This window comes from Aptenodytes forsteri, unplaced genomic scaffold (genome assembly GCF_000699145.1).
Source record: "Aptenodytes forsteri isolate BGI_AS27 unplaced genomic scaffold, ASM69914v1 Scaffold164, whole genome shotgun sequence".
In the NCBI taxonomy this organism is placed as follows: Eukaryota; Metazoa; Chordata; class Aves; order Sphenisciformes; family Spheniscidae; genus Aptenodytes; species Aptenodytes forsteri.
The window spans coordinates 5490194-5503895 of NW_008795527.1; positions in this window are offsets into that span (position 1 = coordinate 5490194).

The following is a 13702-nucleotide window of genomic DNA, read 5'->3' on the forward strand; positions in this document are numbered from 1 at the left end:
TTTCTTTCTTTCTTTCTTTCTTTCTTTCTTCCTTCCTTCCTTCCTTCCTTCCTTCCTTCCTTCCTGCTTGGGCAGAGGCTGATTTGTGTGCCAAAGGCCCCTTTCTGTGCAGAAGCCCCCAAGACGATCTGACTGTAAGCTAACAAGCTGATTGCAAAGGAAAGTTTTAGATTTTTTTTAGACTTTTGACTAAATTGAAAGACTGCACACATTTTCCGCCATGGTTTGTTTATGATGTAAATGATGGCTTAAACATTGTTCTTCATTGAAAATAGTCCAGCTGCCCATAATCTGGCATTGATTTTCAGTGCATATTTTGCAGCTTTTAAATACATTCTTGGCAAGAAAGCTAGAAATTTTAGCCTATGATATTAAAATCTGCAACTGGACTTGAGTGTGGAAACATTTTTCCAGGTCTTCAGTCTGCTCCATTTTAGGAAGCTCCATTTTGGTCGTGGATGCATGAGAATGTTGCATTTGAGCCAACAGCGGGTGTAAAGTGCACCACAGCTCCAGCAGCATCATTTTTCTGAAGCCATTTCTGAACAACAGGAGAGCCTGTGGCTTGCTGTGGCAGTGTGCATCTTCAGATTTGCTCTCCCAGTTTATGAACAAATTATCACAGCATGTAGTTTTGGAATTTTGGATGATTCTTTGTTAACACACTGTAAAATATTTTTAATTCTTAAAATATCTAACCCTCAACTTTATCATTCAGTGCAATCTCTTCATCCTTATGTCTATTTGATAAAATTAAAACACAAAAGCAAAAAGAAAAGCACTTCTCTGCTGCTAATAGTGACTAAAGTTGCTAATATTCTGAATGCAAGTGTACAGTTTAGACTCTCCCGAATTACAACCATTAAGGTTTTAAGTGGCAGACTTATCTCTTCACTGATGTTGAAGTTAGCATGGGTTTCAGACATTCAGTGTAAATTATGGCTTATTTAAACAGTATCCTTCATTTATAGCTGTGAATAATAAAGATCCAGACACACATCCACTACTACACCAAATTACACTGCTGTGAGAAAAATAAACTAAAAATACGTCTGAAAATCATTGTGCTATAATACTATCCCATTTCCCTCCCTCAAGACACTTAAAATGCCAGGCTGAATTCTAGTAGAATGAATTTGTTTACACAGAGTTTGGACATAATAAGGTTCAAAGATCCAACAACAGAGTCCTGAAAAATCTGAGAAGGTATTGTATTTCTGGTTCAAACACAATGCTGGTATGATGTGTCAGTCTTTTCATAAAAAACTTTACTTGTGTATGTCTTATTGAAAAGCCGCTACACTGTAATACCAAAAAGAGAGTAGCTATTAAAACTGGAGCCTTTGCAAGTGTTGTATGGTAGTTATGATGGAAATAACCATTATATTCTGGCCCAATAGGTGCAATATTATTACTCTTTTGAAGCAGCAAATAAAGTAGCTACTAAAGGCAGCCTGCCCTGACTGCAGTGGAAGGGGAAGAGGCAAGGTTTACCCATCAGCACATCATTAATTTGGATTTTTCTTTAGTCTGCAAATGAGCATTCAGGTGCTTTTCTGATCCAGAGGCGGTTGATATTAACTGAAAGATTTCTGTTGACTTCATTAAGCTTTACATTTAGTCCTTAAGAAAGAGCGAGTTTTGCCAGAAGTTGAGAACCTTGTTTTTTTCCCTCTCTCTTGCTCTCTCTCCAAGGTTCAGCTCTGCAGCAGCTGACTGAAATAGACTGAAAGCCTGAGCTCAATTTCCAGTTGATGCAATTTTTGGTTTGAGTGGATTTCCACCAGCAGGTAACTTTGCCCCATCATCTCTTTCTACAGTAGCTTTGACTCAGTATTGCCTCATTTGACCTCACGGTCAAAGTGCACGTGGCTTCATTCAGTAAATGTAAACTGCCAGGGATGGAGGACATCTTTGGACACTTCCTGGTGTCAAACCAGAGCAGGGCTTGGACTCAAGCTCTCTGGTCATAAACACTACCTGCATGTTGACTCACACGCTGGCATGGACCTGGAGTGGGGCAGCTGGCTCATGAGGCAAAGAGCTCAGACACGGGAAGACTTGGGAGCCCTTATTCCACTCATGCTCCCACAGACACTATAAAGGGGCCTGCGCAGCCTGGTCCAGGGGGCTTGGCCCTATGCTTGGGCACTCTTGCCAAAAACAGTGTCTCACCACGCAAAGGACTGAAATTCGTGCCAGGTGGGTGATACCAACAACGCAGGCTTTTCTCCACCACAGACTAATGTCAAGAAATACCTTGCCCATAATCAGAGATGACCTCAAAAGATTGTAGCTTAATTTTACTTCCATCATGAGATGGACTGGAAATTTATGTTATGAAATGTTCAAGATGTTAAAAGAGGTTTCAGTTTGGGTTAGCCGCATAATGGGAAAACAAGGATAATTTAGCATTTACAAAAAAGCTTGTCAAGTTTTGTTTCCTTCTACCAACATTAGCCAGGGAGGTTTGGATCTTGCTTGCACGCAGAGTGTGGGAAGAAAGGAGGATGGAAAGGTTCCACGTTTGGCCTCTCTTTCTCACCATGCTGAATATCAGTAATGGATCACTCAGACAATTTCCTTCTCTTTGAAACCATTGTACTCTGCCGGGCAGATGTACAATACTAATGCAAGCACCAAGAAATACAATAATAACCCTATGGGATTCTATATATTCCATGAGCTTTATGGATGCTTTCCCATAAATACCAGATAGACAGTTGAATTCTAAACTGATTGTGTGCACTGGTTCTAATTTACTCCCTCCTACTTCACTCCATTCATCTTCTGCTCCTGTTGCTCTCTAAAGTCTGTTTGACAACTTCTGTTCTATCTCCGTATTTCGCCTCTACACTTTTTGTGCATAATTGGATTACTGTTTTTTTCAAGCATTTGAATATTTTTCCTGTTCTCTTTTCTCATCCTGCTATAATTCCCTTGATTTGGTTTCATTCTCATAGTTCATGCAGCATTTGATTTCCTAGTTGGTGGTTTTCTTTGCATATCTCTGTTTCTTCTCTTCCCCCTACTCATTCAACACTGCATGTTCCTCCAAAGGCTGATTCCTCATTCTGAGTTTTATTCCAATACCTTTTCTCCTTTATCACTGCCCTATCACAGTGTGTGCAATAGTTTTCAAGCAAATCTCAGAACTTTTAAAGAGGTACCTTTCCTTCAAAATTACATCACATCTGTATTTGAACTTCCAGAGAGTGCCACCTCTTCTAAGAACAGGGGGGCGGGGGAGAGGGACAAGAGTTTATTTTGAATGGAAACTATACTATTTTAACTGCACCAGATTTCTTGGAAAGTATAACCAGCTAATATCTGTGAAATGCTTCCAGCATTGAGAAAGCATGCCAAAATTGAAAAGCAGGAGTTGAACATGAACAGATTTGGAGCTGCCCTGTAATAATTACAAATGCTGAATGCTGACCTGCTTATTGGAACAGTTACTGTGCAGATAGATTGGTTTTGTTTATTAGTGGGAAAAAACAGCTAGGACGGAAAAAAATAGGGACAGATAAATCACTTTTCTCTGGACAAGGGAAGATTGTTCAGAGACAATAACAGGACAAGAAAAAGCCTGGGTAGCAAGGGAGAGTAGCGGTTTTAAAAACAGCATGTTCTCAAGTAAGAGAATTATGCTGGGAACCAGACTGAGGAAAAGGCACCCTTCCTTTGGTTCTCTGAAGAAGTCAAGCCTGGACCACCAGCCTGGATCTGGTTGGGACACCACTGTGATTACAAAGAGCTAAAACTTTAATCAAGCGAGTAGCCCATTGAGTTAAAACTAAGCACATGTGTCTCTGCAGGACCAGAGATTCTTTTGCAGTGACTTTTGTGATTTTTGTCTGAGACGATTCAAGAGCAAAACCTCATAGCTTCAGTTGACTTATTCCTCTGAATATTTCAAATATTCAGAAGTTCCCCAAAGTAGTTTTAACATTCCTTTTAAGCTTTCTTATTAGTGTAGAGTGGCCAGTGTCTTCCCCACATGAAATTTCCCTTAAACGCTCAAACTCAGGCAAAGAATTCCTGTGTTTATGCCAATAGTCCCTCTCCATGGACAGAGCTTGAAGACAAAAACAAAAAGAAATCAGCCTTTGGAAAAAAAACCTCTTGCAAAAGTATTGTTAAAGAATAGTTAACAGAGCACAGAAAAGCCATGTGAGCATACTCCAGCCAGAAAGTTATACATATTTTTCAGATTTTTAATGCCTTCTCTGATGAACCTTAAAAATCTCGGTTCTCCATTAGCATCCAGCCTTTGAGTCAGCAATCAAGAGGGAATAATTCAGAACTGACATCACAGGCAACTTCACAGTTTAATGTCAGCATATGACAGGGAAAGGAGAGACTTGCATCAGGTTTTCATCAAATTGTGTTTAGAAGTTATCATGGGTTTCTAAACATAGGTCTGACCAGTCCCACATTTGGCACCAAGTGCAGCCTTTCACAGCCTGCCCTGGAAGGGATTTTTGTGACTTGATTTCTTCCTTGTCAGATGCCGTAACCATTTTTAGGTGACTAATGAATATTTTAATCTGACCTTCTAATCTCCAAGTGTGTTACATGCCAAAGAATAATAAGATAGGGGAGAGTATGTTACAAAAGAGATGATTTCATTGAAAAATCAGAATCCTTTGCCAAATTTCACTGTAGTTAATGTTCTGCAATATGCCAAAAATATCAGACAAGCAGGCGTCAGTATGATTTATTTCACCGCTATTTCCTTTTCTCCCTCAAATTGACCACTGAGGCCGCTAAACTGGCATGCATAAGCATACACTTTGCACATGTTAACTGAAGTGTTTGTCAACAAATTACATTCCTTTCTCCATTAGCTGGTCTTTGGTCAGCCATCTTGAGCTCTTATACAAAAATTAGTATCAGATGGGTGGTGTGCTTTTGCATATCTATCCATGCCAAATTGAAATGGGTAAGGAAGATTTACAATAGAAAGGGTTTGTTGTTTTTCAAGATCTAGTACAGATTTTAGTTCACTGGATCAAAACCTCCTTGAGTATATCTTGGATCCAGAACCATTTCGAATGCTTCTAGTTTTTGGATCTTTTCTCATCTAGGATCTTACTTGTAGTTTATACAGTACCTGCCCACTGGTATACGGTTGCAAATGTCACTGATGCCAGCTGAAGTTTCATCTACGTTCCAAAGAATAAAGTGTAAGCTCTGTCCATTGACATCTCACAACAAGTTTAAGTAACAACATTAAACTGGTAGACAGCTCAAGTCCAGAATAAAGGTTTGAAGTGTGTATGGAGCTGCTTTTTCTTCCACAGTACAAAGAACATCTTTTTTTCCAGAGCAGTAAGTATAATCCTATCTTCTATTTAAAGCATGCAGTTTATTATCCCACTTTTTCACTTACGTTTTTCTATAAGGTCTCTTAATCCATTTCACTGAAAAGGGATTTTAGCAAGTGTAACACATATCAGATTTCTGGATAGACAGACAGATTTCCTGGTTTTTTTCTTTCATTAGTGAATGCAAAGCTATTTCTTTTTGAAACTGTTCATAAGTGGGAGCTGAATGAAAAGGAGATTTTCTTTTTTTCCAACTACTGTACAAGAACCCTGTGTCTACAAGTGTGTTGGAGAAAGATCAGAGGAATATTCATGTAGTGTCATGCATATGTACAAAATTTCTAATTGATTAATCACACATTATGCAAACCTGTCAAACATCATGTTAAAATGTATACCAGAGTTTCAAAAATGATGAATTATTATTAATGCTTCTGAGATTCCCAAAGCAGGTAAAGATGACTGAATTAATCCTCATGATGATTATGTAAGACAGGCAGTATCTCACTTTGAAAGACAAGAATCATTATTTTCTATAAGGACTTCTCAGTTTGAACCTTCAGTAATAAACTTCCTGATATGGATTTATAAAAGATATCAAGAATCTAGAGATTGCAGTGTGTCAGATAGAGTTGTATATATCATCCCCTTCTGAACGAGCAAGGAAAGAAACAGCCTTTGTGACTACAGGAACAGACGCACAAAAACCTGACAGAATTAAAGTTCTAAAGGAAAATAGTGACCTAAGTGGGTTTTCCCACATCGGACTCTGACACAGCCCAGCTGAGAAGTCAGGCCTCCCAACTCCACAACTTAACTGTGAAAACATCATTTAGCCTATCCTACACTACATTCTGGGGCTCAGAAACTTCTGTATTAGTCACAGCTTCTTTGCAATAGTCCCTCCAAATATTAGGTGGTTTATTGCAAAATATTGTTGTTTCCCATGTACCTGCATTTTTTTCCCCCTTTTTTTACACATGGTCTTCTTGATTCTTAGAATAGCTGTACTGCAACTTCATTACTTGGTGGCTCACTGAAAACTTTTCGGTTCCATGCTCCAAGAAACACATGAATGAAACCCCCTTATCTTTGGCCTCAGGGTGCTGCCTCTGCACATGTGGAAGTAGGAAATTAAAACAGCAGTCTCCAGAGAAGTCTTACCAATCTGACTCTGCCTCCTGCAGAGGACAAGCCTGTAACGATGTGAAAGTTTCAGCTGTCAGGTTACCGAGGTAGAGGGAGGAGGAAGGAAGGTGGAAGAATTTATTTCATCTCTCCTTGAAAATTTCCTGTGACCCAGGGAAGCCATCTAAGCTACAAATACAGAGTTCATAAATCCTCAGCCACGCTTGCTAGTGACTCCTGTAATTTTGAACACTTCAGAATCATCACCAAACAGTGGCACATCTGACAGCTTTGTTAGGAGAAACCAATCCTTCAGTCCTTCCACAAAATAATTTCAGAGGCAGCGACACTAGAACTGAAGTCTGTATAACATCACAGCAAATCTTCTTCCATTTGGCCACCGTTGAGAAGTATCTGCATTCACAGCTCTCTAATGCCAGGATGGTCAGCTGTCCCAGGGCTGCAACTCGTACCAAAAGTATTCACAAGGCTGAAAGGCTGAAAGCCCCTGGACGCATACTACTTACCGTAAAAAGCTCAAAATGGGGGAACTCGGGGGGAAATTAATTGGCAAGAAGTGAAAGTGGTCCTCCAGGTGTCCTACACAGTTCACTGAGCAAGCATCCATCCCAGCGCAGTTTGGGAACTGTGTTTCAGATGCCTTTTAGGCTTGCTTCCTCACCCAGCCCTGCTTCCAGGAGCACAAGGCATCCCCTGCGAGGAACCGCTCAGATACAGCTCAAGTGCAACGCAAGTTTCAAGAGCTATAATTTAGCTACATCTGCTCTTGTAGGCAGTGCACAAAAAGGGATTTCTGATTATACAAATGGAGGGGCCGAATGCAAATCATGAAGGCTGCTATTGTCTTCATCACAAGGTCTTACATCCAGTCCCCCAGACAACCCAAACAAGGGGGCCTCCCCACAGCAGCTCAACTTTTGAAGAATCTTCTAAAAGAAGGGCTGCTGCATTGCAGGGTTCGGGCAGCTCCTCTGCCTGTAGTCCACAGAGAATGTATCTCCACCTTTAGCTCTAGTCAGTGCAGCAGCTGAGCTGGAAGAGAGCCACGCTCCTGCAGATGGGCAGGAAAAAATCAAAAATCAAAACAAAGGCCAAAAGCAACTTTTATTTTTTTTATAATATTGTGCTTGTGGAGTATCTGATTAATGACTTTAGAAGTTTCAGAGCAGACAGCATTTGGGACAAGCTTAATTTAAATGTAGTTCACAGTTCAACATAATTAGTAGTAAATAATGAAAAGACTCCTGGTCTGAAATTCAGGACTTGGACTCTTTTTGCATCACATCACTGGGTCACCTGTTTATAATTTGAAGTATAACAACCTGATGACATTTTGATGTCTCTGTAGTTATTTGGGGACTTTTTATAGCTCACAGGAATTTTGCCTAACCTTTTTCTCTAGCATACAGAAAGATATTCTGCTACGATACATTCTTGAGCCTCTGCTTCAGCAAAGGCTTTAACACATGCTTTGAAATAAGCCAATGCTGAAAGGCATTGCCTTACAATTTGCACATTAGCTCATATTTGAAATCAAAGCTAGTTTTCAGATGACTTTTCAGATTACTTCAGATGATACACACTGCCCAGTGTTGGTTTATACTAAAAATCTCTAAGCAATTTTATCTGGGAGGGATTTTTTACTTGAGAAGGAGAGTTTGGGCTTGTTAAGCCTATTCTTTCTTTCTTTGTTTTTATTTTTTAATTTTTACTCTTCAATGACTTGGAAAACTGATACCTGTAAATTTTTCCATAGCTTTTGGGGAAGGAAATAGGAAGAAGCAACCCACACTGGGTTGGAGCCTATACGACCCAGTTTTAAGTTTTAGCATGCAGCATATTCATTATCAAATTACAACTCCTATAAAGCATAGTTTGCAAGAGCCATGGCAGACTAGCATTTAACAGGATGGAGACAACGTGTACAGCTATAAAAAACCACTAAACTAAAGCTGTATGACAAACCAGGCAGCACAAAGATTTTCACTGCTTACAGTTTCTTTGTTTTAACTCTAGGGTTACTAAGTTAGCTTTGGCTTCCAAATAATTAAAACCTGTTCTAATTATCCTCGTTAACTATACCCTCTAATGTAAAAAATGCCTGGTTTCAAAAGATGGTGATGTAATGACGGCAGAGTGTGATGGACATGTACTACTTTGCTTCCAGGCACCTTGGAGGAACTAATATATGTTTATACTCATTTTTTGCCTTGTTTGGGTCTTATTCCACTTCCTCTGTGGTTGCCTTGCTCTGGGCCTGTGACGACAATCAATGATAAAGGCAGACCATGTACAGTTCAGCTGCAGACATACAGTGTAAAAAATAGACAGAGCACAGTAACACACACCATAAAAAGAGTTTCCGGGGAGGGTGTTCATGTAACCCCATCCCTGTCTTTTTCTTCTCTCCTCACTTCCCCAGGGAACAATTACATTTAAGAATAATCCCCTGTCTTAGCATATTTGAACAAGGAAAATTAAATTAGCTGCTTCCCTGTCTGCAGTTCCTAACATTATTAGGAAATGCTTAATGAAGGCTCCTCAGAACCCCTTCACACATCTTGTTAACTAAAAGCCTGTGGTTTACAGCCCCTAGCCACAATAGCCAAGAAATGCCAATTAGTAAAAATGCCTTATTCAGAGAATATACACAACTGAAATATTAGTCACAGATAATGACTATAGTGGCTCATGTTAGGATGGAGGCTTCCCATATTACAAATGTACAAACTGGGTACTCATTGCTCCTCATGGTTTTTTGCCTTGGCACAACTCTAGGTTATGAGGGGATGGGATGGGTGGATGGAGGTATATGAAAGCCCTTAGCAATTGAGCCACTGGCCTGGACAAAAGAATGTGTTGTCATGAAATAGCCTTTCATGAGTCCTGATCCCCACTACACAAAAAGGGACCTCAGGCAACATTTTTTTTTTCCTTAAGATTTTAAAAAAATAAAGTTTGGGTAAATTTTAACCACCAGAAAGGCAAGAACATTGAAGAACAAATATAGAATCCTGGATGCTAGAAAAAAAAATTGCAGGGCCCTTGAGAGTGCTAGGCTGTATGCCAGCATTAAGCCAGCCCATGTCATAAAGTAGAACAAGAAATGGGGACAGACCCAAAGCCCACTGAAGTCACAGGCAAAAGTTCTGCTGATTTCAAGGTAATAGGGCTAATGTAAAAGTGCCGTCTTTAACCAAATTTTAGTTTTGTTAGCACACCAGACTTTTGCCACCAATTTATCCACCCACATTTATTTTAAATAAAATATAAATATATTGTCCAATATTGCTTGTTAACAAATACTAAAAGGAAACCAAATCAATAGTTTTCCTGTATCTTACTCTGACCTTACAATGCAAATAACTGAGCATCCTTTTCAAATCTGCACTTTCCATGCATATGTGTATCCACACCAGTTGTTGTCATATGATTTTACTCATAGACTAAGAAACAGACTCTAGCAGTCATTAAAAAGCTGTACAGCTAGCACTCGTAGCAGCATGGTAAAGTCAGTCTGAGATGCTGCTAAGGATTCTGCACTGCTTAACCTGTTTGGTCTGGAGGTATCTTAGGATTTCTAAGAAGCATTGTTTGGGTTTTTTTCCCAAGATAGTGGAAATATGCTACAGATAGCTGCAATTTTGGTAGCTGTACAGTACTGAAAAAACAGGACCTATAATCTAATATTACCCACTGGAAGGTGAAGCAAAGTAACCTGGCTCCTAGGTCTGAGTGACCTAAAGTAGTGCCTGTAATCTGGTGTTGGAGTAATTTAGGAGGGCTCAGGGGTTTCTGTATGCCATAGATGTGGGCTGTTGTTTAAGGTGCGTAAGCATTACCTTAAGGTGTTTAAACATTCAAAACGAACAGAAAAAAAGCATAGCTAAGGATTTTACTTTGATTCTAGTTTTTCATGTGTGCTTTAGTCTGATCTCATTTGATTCACCAGTAATTAGACATGAGAAATGTCAAGATAAGCTAAACAAAAGCAAAATACTATCTGTACCATTCTTCTTGGACTTGCAATCTATGCTCACAGACTAAATTGAAAATCACCTAAATAAACACATCTGTTAAGCTTACATTTTCCAGTGATAGCAGTTTTAATGTTGTGAAATGTGTTTGATGTGTTCATGTTACAAAGACCAGTTTCCAAAATGTTACTTTCCAACTTTTTTTAAGTGTAAACTGACCTTTTTCCTGTTGGCTCTCTGCTGGCCAAGACATATTTCATTTAATACTGGCTAAAGCTGGAGGTAAAATATTAAAATACTCTAGCGGTTTTATATGTATGTTGGAAAGAAAATATTGTGAGGGTTGTATGGAGAGTAGGACCAAAAAGTTGAGCTCTGTTAAATGTCTTCTCTAGCAGTCACACATTGCAATAGATTACTTTGGTCAATAGTTAGGTAGGAAAGACCATACCTTTTAAGACAACTACAAGTCAGCATTTTTGAGCTCCAAGAGAAGGTTATCAATTATATGAGGTGATAATACAGACTGAGGGCCAGAGGCAGCACTGGCACATAGTGCAAAGATATCTGTAAGCACATCTGTAAGCATTTGTGCCTATGTCTATGTAGAGGAATCAAAGTGTCTAAACATGCTCCCTTTGAAATCAATGCAAGAAAGTCCTATTTGCCTTCAGGGCGCAATATCAGGTTCCTCATGAGAATAATAGAAGCACGACTGGTAGGGTGATAAGTGATGGTTAGCTGGACAAGAGGAGACTAGAGAAGGGAGATGCCTCTCTTGCAGTGGCTTTACCTGTTGTTTTTCTGGGTATTCGCATTGCTAGCCACCCAGCCATGAACAGCCCATCATCTGCACCATTTTACTCTTCAATCCTAGGTTTGGTCCCCAGTTGCCGGGAACAGGTCAGAATTGAAACCTCAGAAAAATAGCTGAGAGGGCAGACATTGATTTTTTACTTCTCCCAGACATGGAAAGGCTAGCCTGACAAAGGTCAAACACCCCTTTGCAGGTGGATAAGGGAAGAAATAGAGTCTTTAATTTCTATTTTTCTTGAGGATACACCAACTTTGTTACTTGTGTGAACCAAGAGACTTATATTATTAGAAATCTTATGTCCAAACATCATCCTAGCAATTTCCTTTTAAACAGAAATCAGATCTAACATGCAATTGGCTTCTTTGCTAAAGAATCAGCAATAGCACTTTAAATGCTATTTGTTTACAGTCATAACAGCTTCTTTTTCCCCTTAGCCTCTCAAAACTTGATGAGGTTGAAAGGTTTAAAATCAGTTTATATTAGTTTATATTAGTTTATACTTGCCAGGCTGCCATCAGACATTGATATTTATTAAGTCAAAAAGAGGGCACGTGATTAGTGGCGCGCTGTCACTAAGTACCTAGAATGATCTCATAAACCCACCAGTCCAGCCTTATTAAGAGCTGTAATAAAATACACTCATTAGAGCACAGAGGATAGACAATAGCCTGACATTAAAGCACTTTAATCCTCTTGCAGTACAGCAACTGCAGCACTTAAGTTTAAGATCATCTGCTCTTACGAGGTTTGATATAATTTGTGTATAAGTAAATAAACCAGAGTACTGTTAATACCGATTATACAAAGCATTCAATGGGATTTTCCATGCCAAATGCTGAAATGAAGATATATTCATGTATTCATGGAACACATGGAAACATGGACTTGTCCAAAATTCAGCAGAATTCAGCAAGCAAATCACAGTCAGAAGTGACATTGGAGTAATGTCAGACAGTAACGCCGAGCATTTGGGGGTTAAACTCTTGTAAGATGAATCACGATGTCAGATCAGTACAAACTTTAAATTGACAGCTGCTCTTCATCTCTCCCCCACATCCCCTGCAAATAATGCCCTAATAAATATTGGAGACACACCTTGGTTCTGACACTGGCAGCACTAACAGTGATGTGTAAAGTCTCTTAACAAAGCCCAAAAGCCAGGAGGCAGGACAGATCCTGGGGAACAAGTGTCACCTTGCTTTAACTGTCTTTCAGGTGCCCCAGCTGAAATTTTGAGGACTGGAGCAACAGAGATGCTGGGGAGGAAGGGCACAAGAAAAGCAGAAAAACTGAGACCTGCAAGGCTTCATCAGAGAGCAAGTGAGAATGATGATTGTAGGTCAAGGATGCCTAAGATGACAAATGTGCAAGGGCTGAGACCAAAACAAGAACACAGGAAATAGTAAAGGCAGCAAATATACCAGATGAGGCAAAAGCTGGCCGCAGAAAAAGGAACAGGGTGTGAGTCACAAACTGGTTCTCTGACACCAAAAAGTAGATAGGAGGAAGGAGATAGACACCCAAATGGTGAGAAAACAATTCAAAAAACAAAGAAGGAAGAAATAAAAGGAGATACACTTTAGATCAGTAATTTGAAGGACATTCAGTTTCTTAAGAAAACAGTTAATTGACAGTTACAAGTCGAATTCCTTCATTGCAAACATCAGATGCAGGGATGCTAGAAAGCTTTGTGATTGTGCCAGTTTGATAAATTACGTGACTTGCACATGGTAGAGGTGGGGAAAATAGGCAACAAAATTTTCCCCAAAAGTCAAAATATTCCATTTCAACACTTTTATGAGATAAATACTTTTTTAAAATTCAAAATATATTTTTAAAATGTCCCTCAATTTTGCTTATTTGACCAGGAGCTATTGTTAACCTAGTTCCCTTAAGAAAATTGAGGACTTCTATTTCTGATAACACTTGACAGGATGGATTTTACCAACTGTAAAAATAGTTCACAATTTCTCCTGCCCATGCAGCCAGAGAGTGGCAGAAACCTGCACAAAACTACTTTTCTTTCTTCTTTTAACTGCCAGTGAACCAAAAGGAGGGAAAAAATGAATCATTCATTCCATTCTAATTCAGAAAATTTGAGACCGATGCTTTCTCACCAACCCTTTTGAGCTCCTGGTGATGTTCTGATTGCGTTTGCTCAGCTCTGGAGAAGGCCCACAGATTATAAATTCTTTCTGACAAGGACTCTCATTTATTTACTGCTGCCCGGAGTTGCCTTAGGGCTGTATCACATGGTATGGGAGGCCTGAAAGATTGCTGAAGCTCCCTTTCCCAGCATTGTCCATGTTTTGTTACATAATTTAACATAAACACAGATTCCTTAACTTCTGAATGTTTTGGGGAATATTTCACTTTGTTCAGCGTACTAAAAAGCCCTTTTTAATTGAGTTCTTCTTGAAAACATTTCA